The sequence below is a fragment of the Lonchura striata genome, chromosome 11 (genome assembly GCF_050655825.1).
Source record: "Lonchura striata isolate lonStrDom1 chromosome 11, ASM5065582v1, whole genome shotgun sequence".
NCBI classification, from domain to species: Eukaryota; Metazoa; Chordata; class Aves; order Passeriformes; family Estrildidae; genus Lonchura; species Lonchura striata.
Window position 1 is genome coordinate 2,310,133 of NC_140713.1, and position 18,318 is coordinate 2,328,450.

Here is an 18,318-nt window from a genome sequence, read left to right on the forward strand (position 1 = left end):
AATACACCTGGACATGACATTATCACCACGAGCTGCTGTGGGACCCCAGACCTCCCTACCCCTCTGGGTGTGACTGGGAATGCAAACACTCCTGCTTTTATTTCAATGCATCTTTTAACAAACATTTAAAATGTAGAAATTCAGCATTACCTAGAGATGCATCATGCTGTCTTCTCCTATTCAAAAAGAAGGAGCAAAAGCTCCTTCCATTGCAAGGATTTAAGCCAGGAAAGCATCATTCTTCATTAAATTAGAAGTCCTGGGTTATATAGTTACTGTGTGACCTTCAAACACACATTTTGCACTTGCCAGTCACATCCCAAAGTTTTGCCCCTGTGAAGAATGGCACAGTTGATTCATTACCTGAGCCAGCTCATTAAACCAGCCCAAAGCTAAACATTTGCAACAGCCTAATCAAACAGCCATAAATTCCACCTGCCCTTAATTGTGGGTGTAAATCTGGAGCACCAGCTCAGAGGAAACCCCAGTGGAAACAGCCCAGAGTAAAACTGGCAATTCCCACTCTCACAGAACTCCTGATCCCACTAGGAAACACAACAGTTGTGCTCTGAATGTTTTTTTTGCTCACTCTCTTCAGACTGCATCATAACTGCTTATGTTTAGTGTCAACATGGCTTTATTAAATATCTGGTTTGTGCTCTCAGATTTATTTGTTTTATGGTTTTTGTTTTCATCTTTTATTTTTCAGGGACACTGGTGCAGAGTTTTAGAGAACTGAGCAGGCTGGTCTAGTAACTATGCCCACCATTCTTTACCCTTTATTTTTTCTCCCACCAAAACTCAAAAACATTTTCTTTTCTTTTGTAAACACAAATTTAAAAACAAGAGAAGTATATGTAAAGTAAAAGTATACAACTATTTTTTTAAACAAGGATTAATAAAATTCTCCCAGCAGATATTAATTGTATCTGTCAAGTGATTTAACTGTTGGTATGTGTAGAGACAGAAATTAATTGATATCTGAATGATAAAAATCAATACATTTGTAGGATTCAAAGCACAAAAGCAAATGAGGAAGGTTGCAGATATGACACAACAAACACTGGAAGTGAATATAGATGAAGTAAAGAAAAATTCCTTGGATTCACACCCATTTTACCTCAGCTTTGTGAGGCACTCGGGGATTGATCTCCTGCTCTTCCAGTCCTTCATTAACAACTCCACCAATCCTCCCTGAAGACACCAGAACATTCCATGAGGAGCAGGGAGCACCCAAGAGCTGCAGGAGCATCTTTGCTCCAGAGTTCAGGAATTCAGCACTGAGGCCATGGGGGTGAGATGCACATCCCCAGTGCCAGCTGCCCTGCCTTGCACCATGGACTGGCCTTGCTCCAGACACCCTGGGAGAGTTACCAGAGGACAGCCAAGACACTGCTGTTCTTCATCCCTTTCTTCCAAAAATAGGAGGGGAAATACACTGACTCAGCCATCAAAATCTACAAGTCATTATCTTACCTCTAATAGAATTTAAAGAAGGTTTTGGCTATTGAAAGAACACTAGGGAAAAAAAAAGATATCAAAAAAAAAAAAACAAGTAAAAAATATATTATTATATTAATAATCCTGAGTAAAAATGACACTGCAGCTGTTAATAGGATGGAGTAATGAGTAATGTTTTCAAAAGATGAGAGAAACTCAGGTCTGTAAGTTCATGGCACTAATGGATATTTTAATGTTGAACTACCATAGCTTCCCAGAACCATGGAAAAAGGAAGCAAGAGCAGTGTTTACTTTAAATTCTGAAATAAAGCTTTTAAGAGATCCTACTCCCTGATACACATCTTCTATTGGGAAGCAAGAAAAAAAAAAAAAAAAACCCAAAGGAAAAAAAAATAAACCAGCTAAAAGGCATCCACAATTGACAGCAAGAAGAAACTAAAGCAGAGCAAACTCTTATTCACAGCACTCTGATGTTCCTGCAGTAAAAGGATGAGTCCTATTAAACCAGAACATCAGCATCAAAGGCAGCAAGCAGAGGTTATAAGAGGAGCACCGAAGAAAGCAATGCATCTCCAAAGGATTCCTGCCAAGGAGGTGCCAGCTGTGCCATGCTCTCCCTGTCCCAAAGCTGAATAAAATACCTGGAAATCATTATTTTGCAGAGTGATGAGGTAATTGGGTGATTCTATCATAATTATGCTGCTTCTTACAACACTGAAAATCAGAAATGTCCCAGTCCTATAGGTGAGGAGTCAGGCAGAAAGACAGCAATTCATGGGAAGATGCAATACTGGCATTTTCATTCAGAGCTCATAAAACCTTCTTGTTTTCCTCTTAGTTCCTGTTTTCCCTCTTAGATAAACAAGGTAAAACTCTGGAATTTGCGCCTCATCCTGTATTCCTCATGCAGCCGAGATTCCCACCAGCTGCTGGAAATCCCTGACCCTTGTGGGCAAACACACAACCAGAGAGCCAAGGGCAGAGCTGCAGCTGCCTGACAGTCAGACCCAGAGCATCTAACACTTCTCAGCCAGGGACCTGATAGGGGGAAAAAATACCCAAACAAACAACAAAATCACAACAATTTCAGCTTGCAGTCAAAACAAGCAACAGAATTGATGGGTTAATTTTTTTAAAAAAAGTAAATAAATAAATAAAATATTTTTGCCATCACAGTTGTTTCTTTACCATGTTACTTTCCATGCAGTGCACACACAACCATGAACAACTCCCTGGTTAATTAAGATGTTGTGCTTCCTCTGTCTGACTAATGAGGACCTGACCCACACATATTTCAGAGATCTGCACTGGAGGGAAACCTCAGTTCCTCCCATGGCTGCAAATCAAACTGTGCTGGCTTGGAGTGGCACAGTGGTGAAAGGCAGAATTCCCATGTCCAGGCCTTGGAGCCAGGACAGCCAGGACAGCAGGCAGGGACAGGCAACAGCAACTTCCTACTTTTACAAAGCACTGTCATCTTGAGAAGTGACAACATTCTCTACAATATAGCTGAATCGTGAGAGAAATGATCATCAATCTGCCTTAAAACATCAAATACTTCCTTAAAACATCAATCCCAGAACAACTGCAGTAGCTAAAACACTGTTTTAGTTCAAGCAACCACCACCAAAACCCTGCTCCGTTGGGGTGAGGAAGGAGGAAATGAAGCCATGAGAAAAGGCCTGGTTTGAGCATCCAGAGCATCCCCAGGCTGAGCAGCCCAGCCCTGGCTCTGCTCAGCTGTCCCCAGGTGTCACCTGCCCTTGGAGCAGCAGGCTGAGCATGGAGCTCACCTCCCAAGGGGCAGAAAACCCAGACTCATTGCTGCATGTCCCTCTGCACAGACTGACAAAAGGTGCTCCTTGCCCTGACACCAGCTCCCTGGCCACCTCCTTGGCTGTACAAGCAGCTTTGCAGTACAAACCCACAGTCATTAATACCTTATGCTCTGACTTCAGCACCCTGCCTTTGGCTGACCCCATCAGTACCTTGTATACCCAGGTAAAAGGACCATAAAATATCCTGCTGCCACAGGTCCCAGTTGTACCCAGGGATCCCTAGCATGGGTATTTTTCTGCCTGCAATGTATTACAGTTTTCAGAATTACAATGTTTGTAGTATGGACCAAACTCTAAGAGAGAGCAAGTATGCACAAGCCCACTGTTTTAACAGCTGCAGCCAGAAAATCAAAAATAACTAAGAAAACAGACATGCAAAATGAACAGGCCTCTGGATACTGTGAAAGCAATTCAAAGGCTTTGCAAGGAATTTTCTTTGGGTTTATTCCCAAGTAGAGGTCTCAGCATTACTGCCCTGGCCCTGGATACCAGTTCCCATTTTCGTGTGAGGTAGTTTCAGCCCCTCCAGCAGCATCCTTATCTCCACAAGGCTGAGGCTGCCCTTCCTTGCAGGCTGTGAGAGCACACCCATTGCAGAGGGTGCTCCTGCTTCTCCCTGGCTGCAGGGGCTGCTGTCCTGGACCCTCCTGCACATGTGAACACTGCTCAGCCCTCTGCTCATGGCCAACTGAGTGGCACCATCCAGTGCATTCAACATTCAGCAGAAAAACCCCAAGGAACGGGAGCGGATCCAAAAAACAAAGAAAGGCTCCAGGTGAAGGCCCTGCTATGGGCTCCAGATACCACCAAGCAGAACTGGCCTCCCTTCTCCTGGAATTACCCTTTTCCCTCACACAGGTTGCCTCTGAGATCTCAAAAGCAACAGAGAGCAGAACAGAAAGAGCCCTTGGGGCTGAGGGGAGAGAGAGAAGAGGTCAGGACTTCCAGGAACAGCAAAGCAGAAGTAGTTACTTTCTCCTGAGCTTGATATTCTCCTGAGCTTTTGATATTTTGCTTTTGATAGGTTTTGCATATCCCCTCCACTGGGCAGAGTGAAGTGATGAACTGCTTTTAAACCCAGAGCCATTTTCCTCCCTGATGCACAGCCCTTTGCCTCCTCCTCTGATTTGGAAACGCAATCCCACCCAGGCAGGTTGGAGGTGTTTCTGTCTGTACTCATGCCAGTGCTCTCCATTCCACACCATTTCACAGTTCCAGTCAGTGCAGGTAGTCTTGAACAACACAAGGGACAGAGAGCAGCCTCCTAAGGCAGCGTTGAAAACCAACTTTCATCTTTTCTACTTCAGTGTAACAGCCTGGAAAATCTGCCTACATGAAAGCTGATGGCCCCACTGCAGACCCACACCCAGAGCAGGGACAAGGCAAGGCAGGAGGTATTGATGGCTCCTGTTCAAAGAGATGCTCACATAAGGCAGCACTCTTAAATTGGAGAGTCTGTGGGAGCCTGGGGCCCTCAGTCACCTTCAAATACATTCCCTAACAGGGGAGTGGTAAATCTCAGGGTCCTGGGGGTGGCAAGTGTGAATGATTGCTCATAAGCTCTTCAGGGTGTTTGAACAGGTACTTAAGCACTGAACTGTGGCTTGAGTTATGTCTGGGCACTTCAGCTCTCATGTCCATGGGCTGCTGCCATGGTCAGAAGATGTCATGTTTATTGAGCACAGGCAGTCACTCCAAAATGTCCTGGATACGTCACTGCTAATTCATCTTCCCAAGTGGTCTAAATAAGCCCAGGCCTTGAGAGACCTCGATTTGATCCAGTCAGACACAATTTGTTGTCCAAAAGTCCCAGATCCTATATGATGGATCTCAGATCTCTCCAGACCAGGACTCCAAGCAGAGAAAAAGAAACAGGTGAAGAAATTCAGCCAGACCCACAAAGAAAGCTGTAGCCAACTCAGGCCAAGGGATGATTGAAAATGAGGATCAGGATTTGGGGACCTGGATCCAGCACAGGAAGGATCCAGCACAATTTAGCTGCAAAAGCTCTGCTGGTGCTGTATAACAAACCTGCCACCTGCAAGGCTGTGTCTGTATGAGAACACACACCAGAGGGCAATGGCAACACCTGGCCTCTCTAACATGCTTTACTGTGGAATTTTGCTGACTAGTTCAGCTCTTCCTCCCTTTTGAAGCCACAAAAATCCTCCCCTGTCTCTCCTTTTAGTCTCCTTTTCCCCCACAAACCTCTGTCACACATTCTTTCCAGCTGTTACCCATTTTTTCAGAAAGATCAGGAGGTCCATCCACGAACCTGTCTCCTGGAAAGAGAAACTTGCTTTTCTATTTTCTTGCACTGAACATATTTTTCCATTTTGTCTGGGAACTTCCAGGCAGGCAGTCATACAGATGCACCTGCAATCAGAGGGTAGCAGCAAGGTCTCCCTCAGCAGATTTCCATGCCAGCAGTACCTGCACTGTACCTGCCTGGCCTGCTAATGAGCCCTGCACTCCACGCCCTCCTGGGTTTGCTCTGAGTTTTGCTGCTGTTTTCCCCACTGCTGAGCTGATCCTGCCCTGTGGATTTTGGGGACATCACTGAACTGCAGCAGCACCAGGCTCACCTGCCCGCCAGGCTCAGGACCCTGCAGATCTCCCACACGAACCCATTGATTTGGAGCTCCGGATCAATGGCTGAGAGCAGCTTTTTGTGTAAAACCAAGATGGATTCTTTCTTGCAATGGATTTTCCCATCAGGTTTGTGCTGGGCTGCTGAGTGAAACACAGCAAGCTGGTTTCTCTTCCCTGCCATGGTGTGCAGATTGATCTGTCTCAAGTAAAAGTACCAGGTGGTGCCATGCAGGATACAGACTTTTCAGGGTTTTAAGGGTTGGGGTTTTTTAGACCTTTCTTAAAAGAAATAGGGATCTTTTCCTATATCCTTAGTGAATATAAAAGAAAAGGAAGAGGTCAAAGAGCCGAGCAGTTTAGCAGGAACATGCAGGAGTGCAAGTGACCCAGATCCAGCAAGTCCAGAGAAGAGTCATTTCAGCCCTATCACTTCTACACTTGCTTAAAATTGTAAACACAGTGCTTAAATTTGCTGAACTCAGTATTTTGCTTTCTCTTCCCAAAATGAGAAAAATATAGATGTTAGGAAAGACAACCTGAGGCACAGAATCCACTGTACAAAAAACTACTCTACTTGGAAGTGTTTTAATCAAGATCTTCTCATGTAAGACTCCTAAGTTAGACAGAAAGAGTGACCCAAAACCAGGGCACAGCTTAATTGCCTGACCCAGGGCCAGCTGACCTTTCCTCATCCCACTGCTTAGCCAGCCAACAGATTTTTGGCATCAAAAAGACTGAACTGTGTTTAGTCACTTTTCATTTTCTCACTTGCACACAGTGTTTGGCCATTGAAGAACAGAACAACACATAGACCTGATGCCACAAAATCCCCAGGGTATCTCCTCTCCTCAAGTGCACAATTGCAGTGAATAGCAACGAGGTTCTTAGAGAAAAAAAAAAATCCTCCTTTCCTGTAAAGTACACAAAATCAGAAAGGACCATATTTTTTTTTCTCTTTCTCTGAAAATTATTTATAAGAATAGATTTACAAGAACAAACCCAGGTTTGCTCTAGAATGGAATATTTCAAACCATATTCAAGGTACTATTCACTATAACTTAGTAATTTTAGTGCATTCAACACTCTATTTGAAACCAAAATAAAGACAAAGCATATGAAATATGCTTAGAACTACTTGTATTTCCCATATTAACAGCATATTTTCCATGCCTTATTTATCCTTTCTGCTGGCATATCTGCTGCAGACTTTGAATCAAAGTAAAACTACACTCTTTTTATTGCCAATTCTGACTGGATCCCTGATAATAAACCATTAAAATGACAAGCAAGTATATAAAACAAATGGAATCACTGATGCCTATCTATCACAGTTCTTGACTATAATAAGCACATCTCCCCATTTTCTCTCTTGTCATACATCTGAAGAGGACTTTTTATTTTTTTAGCACAAGTCATAATTCAAAATTATCCTACTTGGGCATCAAATCCCATCTACAGCTAACTCTTTTTTGGAATTTTATACTACATTTTGCACAAAATTAAGTGAAGGCAGAACTGGTGATCCTTTGGGTAAATGCTCATTTCATTTCTCTGTTCCTGGACTACTTTAAGTTACTCTAAGCTTAATGGAATTTAATGATGAAATATTTCCTGTAAGAAATTAAATGTCCAGCAAAACTGACAGTTTTCGATATGAATTACTGGTCAATGCCAGGGAAAGATTCTGCATGGATCTGTGTTCCCTGGAGTCTGTGCAGGCTTTATCTCAGCCCTGTCACCTCATCAAGGAACTCATCTCAAGTAGCTTTTCATCAGCTGGGAGGTCTCAAACCTGAAGCAGTGAGGAGTACAGGATATGCACACCCATTTTAAAATTTGCACCCCTGGCATTCATCTGCTGCCTTTGTTTCTCTTAGAGCAAAATCCCAGAAGTTAAACAAGATTGCTGATTTCTGAAATTTCTCTGCAGAGAGATCATATTTATAGAACCTTCTAGTAATAATCTAGAGCTTGTAGAGTTTTGTTCTAAATCTGCTATCCCTTCCAATCCTCACTTACAGTCCTGTGGACATTCCTCCTTTCTGCTGGTCATTTAGTAACTATCATATTGATATTTCTTAACAAAACAAACCAAGCCACTCTCCCAGGCTGAGCTCAGACTGTCTCAGCCCAAGGCTCTGCAGCAGGACGACCTGTGGCTGCTCCTGTTGCTCCTCCAAAGACACAGAACTTGGTGACAAATGCACCAAAGATGCCCCAGCAGTCCCTGCCCACACCCCAAACTCCATTCAGGGGGCAGCAGCAGCCCCCCAAGTCTGGCACTGGCTGGGGGTTCCCAAATGATCATTCTGATTTTCAGACATCAGTTTTGCTTTTAGCTATATGAATCCCCAAACTCTGGCAGACATGTAATTATACAGAGGCAGAATTAGGAAACATTTCAACAGCTCAAAGGCACCTAAAAATGGCTTTGTCTTCACAACATCACATTTCAGTGGGCACTGGACAAGTCTAAAAGCCCTGCTGGGTAAAAGCCCAATGACTCCAGCTGTGGACCTCTGGAATAGACTGACCAACCTAAAAATATGACACAGAAATGTTATCTATACTTAAAATAAAACTTATAAAAAGGATTTGATGCCAAAAGCCTACTGCATATAAAAAGTGAATTAAAGCATGCTGTTCAGAGTTCTACAAAACACCCTAATTTACTATGCCTACCTGTTTAATCCTATAAAAAATCTGTTTAAGCCTGTTCCTGCTGTCCCTACATCCAAAGAAAGATACCCTCCAACCCAACTTCTGGCTTAACATTATAGAGAAATTAGGTTATACATGTTCTTGTCCCTTGAAAATTTAGATTATCTTCCACTTAACAAGCTGTGAGCTAAAATTTACCTTCCTGTGGGAAAGTCCTGTCAGAATTACCAAAACTTATTTCAGAGCACAGTCCTATGTTATAAATCAAAAACAGTTTATCATTCTTAAAAATGCTAAGTTTAGAGATGTACATCCACTTTCCAGCTGCCAACAAGCCAGGGACACCATGGCTTGTGGTTACATTTAGGGTTAAGTGAAGATGTTGAAGATGGTGGAGACAACAGCCTGATAACTACATTTGAAGTGCTCAGGATTTTTTAACCAGATACATTTTTAACAGTAAATTTTAAATTCCCTTAAACTGGGATGTCCTTTGCCTCAGTTGCTCTTTTGCTTTGTGAACTTTCAGAGCTCACATCCTCCAGCTCTTCTCCACTGCCACAGAAACAAACATGAGAAAACCTGAAATGTGAGACAAGCTCAGAGTGCAGAGCACTGCAGCAGATGGTTACAAAGAGACAGCAAATCTTACATGAAAAGGAATTTAGAAGCAGAGAAAAAAGGTTCACTGCTGCTTCCATTCAAGGGGAAATGAGGGTTCCCCCCCTCTCCTGAACATGCTGAGATCAATGTTCAGTTTGTTGGGACTCACAGAAGCGCTCAAAGGCGGCCTTGCTCCCTCTGTCATGGAACCAATTTACCATGAATATCACTCAGAGCTGCTTCCAGGCTTTGTCATTTCATAACACAAGATACAATTTAAGGGGAGTTCCAAATTAATGTGAGCAAGACCTTTAAAATCAGCTTTATGGTTTCCAAAAGAAGTGGTTTGTGCAATGGAGTGGGGAGGCAGGGGAGCACACGAGCAGCACCACTGGTGGAGTTTATTGTGTCAGAATACAGACTATAGCTGGGATTAGATTGCTGCTGCCTACACAAGCGTGATAGAACCTGAGAATTCTCCCCACAAAGGCCATTTTGTTTTCTTGCATATTTTATCACTTCCAGAGGTTTCAGACTGGTTTTCATCAGGAAGAAAGCTGCTCTCCGTAGGCTGCCTTTGAAATGCACACAAGGGAAATCATTCCCGTTTCAGACCTGCTGACCCAAACAAGCTCACCAAGAGCAAGCCCCATGCCCTGCGTGTCCTGACCTCCTCTCAGCGTGCTTCCAGCTGTTCCCCAAGTCCCCCATGTGCCTGGCTGTAACTCATCCACCCCCTGCTTCCCAAAGCAACATGGGTTGAGTTCTGCCGGATTTTCCCCCTGGAGGAGCTTTAATGTAAATCCTTCACCTCGAGCTGAGAATTTCACTAAACTTGGGGAACTCTATTTCTGAAGGCTCTAAGTTACTTTCAGCTTCAGTGGAAACTGGCCCTGGCTTGGAAAGTAATTAGCAGGGGGCTGATGAAGATGCACAAGCAGTCCCACAGATCTGCTGGCCACAGGTGTGCCTGTTCTGGGTGTGAAACAACACCTCAAATACTCAGTGCAGGTTTGGTCACTGCAACATAAGATATTGAGCCATTAGAGTTTCCAAAAGAGGCCATGAAGATGGGGAAGGGCCTGCAGGAAAGGATGAAGGCACTGAGTTGGGTCAGCTGCAGCAGAGGGGCTGAGGGCAGAGCCCCCGGGGCTGCAGGGGCAGCTCTGAGCTCTGCCCTGGGCCAGGGCAGCACCCAGGGAGCGGCTGGAGCTGGGCAGGGCAGGCTCAGGCTGCAGAGCAGGGAAAGGTTCTGCTTCCCCCAGAGGTGCTGGCACTGCCCAGGCTGCCCAGGGAACGGGCACGGCCCCGAGGCTGCCGCAGCTCCAGGAGCCTTTGGACACCAGGGATGGACAGGGGGGATTGTTGGGGGTCAGCAGGGACAGGGGCTGGATCCATGATCCTGGGGGGATTGTTGGGGCTCTGGGCAGGGACAGGGGCTGGATCCATGATCCTGGTGGGTCATTTCTAACTAGATTATTCTGTAGTTCTGTGATATTACATAAAATTAAAACCAAACCAACCACACACTCCCAAAAAGGAAAAAAAGAAAAAAAAGCCAAACTCAGCTTCAAAAACCTACAGCCTGCTGGGTCTCACTCTGAATGTGAAGGATGTGAGTGTCTCTGATTCCATTACACAGGGGATTTGAAACCCACACAAGTGATTTAGGAGCCTTTTGTTGTGTGACAGGACTGTGCCTGCAGGCAAGGACAAGCCCAGTCTTCCCAGTAGAGGAAGCCCAGGAGATATTTGGATCTGGAGGGAAAGACATCATCACTAAGAACAGGGGGAATACAACAGAAACTGGAAGTTACAGATATATGGATAGAAATAATAGCTTTATCCTACCTAAATTTAAGCTTGAAACCATATTTGAGCTTTTACTTTTTATTTATTTCAACATTCTACTTATGAATGCAGCAATATAAAAGCAATTCAGCCTTAATTATAGTGGTTTAGCTGAGTTGCTATAATTTTCCTGTCCTTTAATTCTCCCCATGTTTATAACTATTAAAGAGCTTAGGCTCTGGTAAATTTTTTATTCTTCATAATTGCCAAGCCTGAGCAGAGCAATAAGAGCTCCATGTTTAGCATTTCCTCATGTAATCCAAAGTCACACTGTGCCAAATATAAGGCACTTGAAGTAAGTCCCTGTGGGTAGCGATGTATCTGCTTTAACTCATGGCACACGAGGTGTCTGATGTGGATTTTGGAATCACCCACACACCTATTCATCCCCAGCCCTCCCAGAGCCAGGCATAAACAGCTCCTATTTTTATCCTCTTGTCACTCCTTTGTTCAGCAGTCACAACTCACTCTTTCTACACTTGTCCTTCACTGCAGCAATCCCCCTGGGACAGATGTAAGGAACTCCTGCATGCCGGCGGGTCCCTGGAGCACAGCTCCTAGGCCTGTGCCAGGGAGGGGCAGAGGATCCGATCCTTCACTCAGCAGCTCTGTCCTCCCAGAAAAAGGGTGATATTCCACCACACTCTCACTCTCCTGAGAGAAACCTCTTGTTTTCTCTCAGGAAAACAAGCCACCCTTTCAGCAATAAAACATCCTAATTGTGGTAGCAGCAACCTGCAGATTTTACTTTAAACAGACAATTGAAAATATGCTTCTTGGTTTTTTTTAAGTAGGGAAAACCTTAGGCAACACACAAGAATATGGGAGGGACTCAGGAAATTCTTTCAGATGTTGCAAGCTCCCAAATTAAAAGTCCCTAGCTGCACTTCAAAGACAGCTATTTCCTCAAAATTCCCATCTGATCACATAAAATATGGCCATTGATGAAGCAAACAAACACTCCTACAAAACCAACTCAAGGTTTTGTGAGCAGCCCAGCTCCCACAGACTGTGAGAGAAGGCAGGTCCACGTGCACCCCTGTGGGATCATTGGAGCCCTCCAGAGAGCCCACTATCCAAATGGCTGCATCTCACAGGAACAGCCCCTGACCATTTTAATTTCCCTCCTTTCCTGTCTAACTTTAATTTTCAAAGGTTTTGCCCAGGGTGCTTTGCTGGACTCTATTGTTTTAAAGGATCAGAGCTGTCCTACTTCAGAGGAGACTCCTCACTGTCTGCTCTGAGCCTGCCCAAGCTGCTTTTCCCTGCAAGATCCTCACCCCATGTCCCCCAGAACAAACCCTCAATACAAAGGCTGCCTAGGAAGCCCAGATTCCAAGGACAGTAACCAAAGGCTTCCTCAGCAGGACCCAAATCCCTGATTAACAGCTTGTCACAGCTTCAGTTTACAGAGTTTATAATTGTTTTGGGAGGTGAGTTACAGAGTAAGCAAAATTATAACAATTCTAAAAAATATGCAGCGGGTTTTGTGCAAAGATTAAACAGCTTGGTCCTATTCTCGCTGGGAAACGGGAGACTTAGCAAACATGGAATTAACATTTTTAATATTGTGAAGGGGAATGAATCAGCTGATAAATAATGGCGGGGGGGAACCAAGAAATAACCTGATCAACAGCAGGTATTCTGCTGCTATCTGGAGGCTGAGGAGAGAAGGAGGATTTTGTTTGTGAAGGCTCAGCAGGGAGCAGAGCTTGCCTGGGAGGTTCTGGCCAGCAAGGCAGTGACATGTGGGGTACAAGGGGTACAAGGCAGAGTCCTCCCAGCTGGCCCCACAGCAGGAGCTCTGTGACCCATCTGAGGGGATTTTGTCCAGGTGACCTGGTGCAGCAGGAGCAGGGCTGGGAATCCCACCTGGCACTCACAAACACACACAAGAGGTGAGTGAAGCTTTCAGCAGCCTCAAACCCAGCCACTCACCCAAATGTTAATTACCCCAGAGGACAGCACACACGGGACAGGCTTTGTTTCTTTTCACTTCTAAGCAAAGTCATTTACAGGTGGTGTTGCCATCATGCTTAATTTAGATTTTGTAACATCCTGGAAACCCTGACATGACGTGAATGATGGCTCTTAAAACATACTCCAAAGACGCCTGAGAGCCTTCCACTCACTGTAAAAAACTGAGAAGAGAAAAAGGAAAACAAGCAGGGCATCATTTGCCTTCTTATCAACTATTTTATCATAAATATACTTCTTTTTAAAAAAGGGCTACAAAAATAGCCCTGCATCACAACTAAATCTTTGCAGTTAACACATGCAGATCTGAGTAACATATTCATGCCACCCCTAAACAACCAACATAACTTTCAGAAACTTGCATCCTTTCCTGAACAAAATCAGCATCTTCCCAGCGCTGGGTCATGTAGGATCAATGCAATCTACGCCAGGGCTGGATGTATCAGGGAGCCTCACATCACAAAGGTCAGGTGTTGCCAGTGCAGAAGCTGCAGCCCTGGCACAGCTCGTGCTGGAATTTCCAGCCAGCTTCTGAAGAAGTTGCACCATTCCCTCGGAGCTCCCAAAGTCCCCGAGGCTCCACCACCTGTGTCAGAAAGGTGGAGGCAGCTCAGGAGACAGGAGCAGGGAAGGCAAACAGGAGCTGCAGGGGTGTGTATGCAACCCTGGTATGATGTCCAGCTCTGAAAACACTGCCTGCAGTACAGCAAAGTAACAGGAATTTTCTTTTCAGAATGTATTAAGCTGCAGCTGAATATTGAGCATCTATGGGGCCAAATCTTGTCACAAACATTGTACTGCTCTGAGCAAAGCTGGGGGAGCAAGAAAGGCATAAAGAGTGCTGTGCTCTCCTCAAGTCACCTACAAACATTCCATTCCTACATACTCTGCTGCAAGCTGACAAATCCAGCCCCCTGGGCACTGGGATTTTATTAACCTTTTAAATTATCCAAATGTTTGCAAAAATTGTTGTCATTTTGCCACATGCTTCCTTTTCCACTTGAGCTTCGTAATGCAGAAGTGACAAGAAGTGGGAAGAAAGGTTAGAAAAGCCAACCAATCCCATTCTGGAGTACAATTAACACAGTACTTCAGTTTCACAGGGCAGTTTTGGCTTAGTAAACATAATGATAGCTTTACTCCAAGGTATAAATGAGAGGGCATTCATTTGCATTACTAACACACCTTGACAAAGGTTCCAAGATCAAAGACAAGCTGTCAGCATAATTGTAAAATAACACTTTTCCTCATTTTAATTACTTGAAATAGCTTTTGTGTATTATTAATAACATTCTCCACCATTAGAACAAAACTTGATTAAAGGCACTGCTTTGTGCACAAACATAGAGGAGGTTTGCATAACATGGGAATGACTTAGAAATGTGTTTGGACCACACTCTCAAGGTCAGGGTGGGATTGTGGGGGGTCTCCTGTGCACCAGGAGTTGGGATGAATGGTCCTGGTGGGTCCCTTCCAATTCAGGACATTCTGTGATTCTGTGTTTGGATTGCAAACACAGAACAAAACTAAACAAATGCGCTCACTTCAAACCCAGCCAAATCCAGGCAGTTTGAAGCAAGACTCAGCTCCCTCTGAGAATCTGTGCCCACCAAAGTCTCATGCCCACCAAACTCCTCATCTGAGAGCAAGTCCCCCTTCTCACCGAAGGAATAAATTCTATTCGGAAAGAATTGTTCCCTGGCAGGGTGGGCAGGCCCTGGCACAGGTGCCCAGAGCAGCTGTGGCTGCCCCTGGATCCCTGGCAGTGCCAAGGCCAGGCTGGACACTGGGGCTGGAGCAGCCTGGGACAGTGGGGGGGGTCCCTGCCATGGCAGGGGTGGCACTGGGTGGGCTTTAAGGTCCCTCCCAGCCTAAAGCATTCTGTGGAGAAACTCTGTGATCTCCAGTCTGATCCCATGCCCCCTAAGCATCTCTCCAGCACTTTCAGTGCATTCTGGAGGAGTCCCCACATCCAGCTGCTTTAGCCACAGCTCGTGACTGGCATCCCCCACACATGGCATCCCATGGCTCATTTCCCCACCTCACAATCTTGCACTTCCACAGCCCTGACCATCAGGGTTACACAGCCCTGGCTGTACAAGAGCAAGTGACACCCTGCTCTTGCACTCCCCCAGTATTGCTGATGCATCAGTGTAACAAAATAATCACCACAAAAGTACCCACTGCTGTAATAATTCTTCTCAGTATGATGTGTCCTTCTTTCCAAGAAAATGCCTTGCATTTGAGGCTTGAAGGATTAAGTGATTTAATGGGTTTTTGCATCCCTATCTTCCATGACTTCACTTTGATAGCTCTGGTCCAGTCTCAACACTCACTGAGCCATTTCTGCAGATGATTAGCTCTCTGAATACATTTTGCATTGTTTGATTATATTTAGTAGAGGAATACTGTAATACAAGGCTAAAAACAAATTCATTTACAATAGATAAACTTTTATGGTTGTATTTTAAAAAGTAAATAAAAACTCAATTTGTTTTACATGTGTACAACTTAGATGTTTTTCCAAGAGAGGAACAAACTGCAGGCATTCCATAATCCCCAAAGCAGTGACCACAACAGCTCACCAGTGTTAGACTTGTCATTTGTTCCAGAGCACACACAGCAAGCTACAAACTTCCCTCAGTACTGAGTGTGGTGATTACACTGATTTTTCCCAAGCTGCCCTGCCCTGTGTTGGAAAGGGCTGGCACACTGCAGTTTCTCTGTTGAGAACCATCATCACTCGACCAGCTCGTTAGCATCCCACCAGAGAGGATGCTCTTGGGGTGATTGTGTAGTTTCCTGCTAAATAGGGATATAGCCCACGAGTAATAACACAAAAAGAAAAAAAAATCAAACCAACAAACTGTCACTGTTGAAGCAGGATGGGAATGAGAAGACTGACTCAGAAGGCTGCTGAGAGTAAAACTCCTGTTTATTCAAAATACACTGCTCTTTTATACAGAGGTCTGTGAGGACCAGTTCCATTGGTCCTGAAGTGGAAACAACCCACCCCATTGGTGCAGAGTGCCTGATGCACAGTGATAATACTTCACTGTAAACAATGTGAACAAGAGAGATAAAGAATTATTTACATTCTTCTCCAACTCTTTCCCAGGCTTCTGCCTGGGTAGAAACTCTCCGTTTCTCTCTTTGACTGAATCTGAGACCCACAACAAACAAATTATTAACATTCTGTGATTCTCTGATTTCAGTTGTTGCTACTCAGACATGATTAGGCACTAAACCTGCACTGCTGCACTTCACCTAAGACATGAAGTGTCCCATGGCAAAGATCTTGGCAGTCTCTACCCCACTATATTATGAGGGTGGAAATGAGAGCAGCCGAATGTGCCTGAAGGGAAAAGTCACCTGGAAATCACAGCACCGCTTTTCTTTCAAGCAGATTTGCCTCCACGGGTATTGGAGGCATCCCCTTGCTGTCTGCAGGCCTGGGAGCTTCCAAACCAACCAGTGCCTTCTGGCCTGCCCCAGAAAATGCTCAGCCCAGCTGTGCCTTCCCAGCTCCCTGGCTGCTCAGAGGGAGCTGCACCCTCAGCCCGGCGGGACGAGCTGTGCAGTGCCCTGGGCAGCTCCACCTCCATGGACACACCTGCAACCCAAGCAGGGCCAGCCTGGGAGAGCTCCTGGGGATGTCTTTGGACTGTTCCAGTGTTTGATTTACATTAAATGGGAATGGAAAAACATTCCCATAAAAGTCACACTCATCTTCTAAAGCGCAGCCCCCGAGGCACAGGCAGGACAGGTACACTGCTGGACACCTTCCCTCCACCTCGGCCCTCCCTGAGGTAAAACTGCACTGCACACATATGCCTTCCAAAAAACTCCTTCTATCAACACAAAAAGAGTCTGAGAATCCCAAAAAGCAAAAGAGCCCTTCTCTGAGAGGTTAAGATGCCTCTTATGGGAGGAAAATTTGGTACCTGGCAATCTTAGAATGCTTTAGGAAGCTGAGATTGTATTTATTTCCCACCCATGTGAGGGAGGGAAAAGGGCTCCTTAAAAATAGTTTGTTGCTCAATATGGTCTCCTGCAGGCCTTTAACTTTTTTTGTTATTCATTGAAATGTATAAGGGAAAGCTGAGAGTCACAAATGGAAAAGAGATTTGACTGGCAGCTACAACTTCAATTTCTATGAGAAATCTCCCTGGAAAACAGACTTATTTTATCTCGACCTCACCTTCCAGGAACAAAACTATGACAGTTACACTCACTGTTCTCTTGTGTACCCATCCTCACACTGGAAATTACAACTAAATTACAAAACAGATTGTCTGATACTTATGAAAATAAAATTCATAGTCCACTCCACTCCAGCTAATTAATTTTCTTCAAACCCATCCCAGAGTGATCAAATGAGACATAAGCTCTTTCATGAGAAGAAAATCCCATTGGAGTTCCTGAACATCAAATTTAACAAACACCAGAATTTCAACATTTGCATCACCATGTTTGAACCCTCATGTTTGCATATGTAAGCGCACATTTGCATGTGCACATTATGTTTTATTAATAGTGATTAATATTAATATTCCAAGGTGGTAGTCTGTGTGAGTTCTGAATCAATGCAAAACAGGCTCATGCCATGAGACAAAGGCAGACTGCTCGTGGTTAAGGTCATCCAGGGAAGAGGATACATCTGAGCACACTAAAAACACGGCAAAGCACCACGTTCCTGCTCCCAGCACTTCTGTTCACAACAGCACCGCTGTGAAGCTCTCCAGCACAGCCCTTCTTTTGTCTGCCTGGCCCTGGGAACCCTTTTGCACATTTTCATATAGTTCATATTAAAAATGGGAACTTTAGCTTCCCTCATGAGACCCAGCTCGAGAGCTATTTTCCCTAAGTAATGGCCATCTGTTCGGAATGACCTCCCCAAACAACTCGCTTTGTTAACGGCAACTTTGCTGCAGTTAATTCACCAGTGGGGAATGATCCAGCCAACTTTCCATGGGCCTCTATTGTTATGAAAAACCTATTATCAAGCAATTAAATGACAGCAAGAATGCAATAAAGTACAACAGTTTTACTTGTAGCATTATCCTGGGTGCTGATGTTAATGAAAGGCTATCGCACCCCTGACTGCAATTCCAAAATTCTGCCATACAGGAGAAAACTCCCATCAGCAGCTATTTCCAGTCTTAATGGTCTGAGCAATTACAATCCTTGCCTAAGCCCTTCCCCAGTATTTCACCCCAAATTAAATTAAGGACAGCTCAGAGGAGATCTCTGAGGGCTGCTGCTGGATCCAGGCCCAAAGGACACAAGGCCCACCTTTCCCGAAGCTCAGCCCATGGGGGAAGGAGTTTGCTTC

The 18,318-nt window shown here is 44.7% G+C and overlaps 2 long non-coding RNA genes across 3 annotated transcripts in view; one reads left to right on the top strand and one right to left on the bottom strand.

Moving 5' to 3' along the window:
* The window catches only part of LOC146766340 (uncharacterized), a 54,925-nt gene that overhangs the window by 3,952 nt on the left and 32,655 nt on the right, over window positions 1-18,318 (bottom strand). Inside the window, exon 1 of one of the 2 annotated variants that reach the window (XR_014957784.1) lies at window positions 151-290. The exons of the other annotated variant lie outside the window; for it this stretch is intronic. This is a non-coding gene — a long non-coding RNA (uncharacterized LOC146766340). Of the gene's footprint in view, window positions 1-150; window positions 291-18,318 lie in introns of those variants that run through there. 2 annotated transcript variants of the gene reach the window in all.
* On the top strand, window positions 513-2,109 carry LOC146766341 (uncharacterized). The gene is made up of 2 exons (XR_014957782.1): window positions 513-651; window positions 1,011-2,109. It is a non-coding gene; the product is annotated as an uncharacterized LOC146766341 (long non-coding RNA).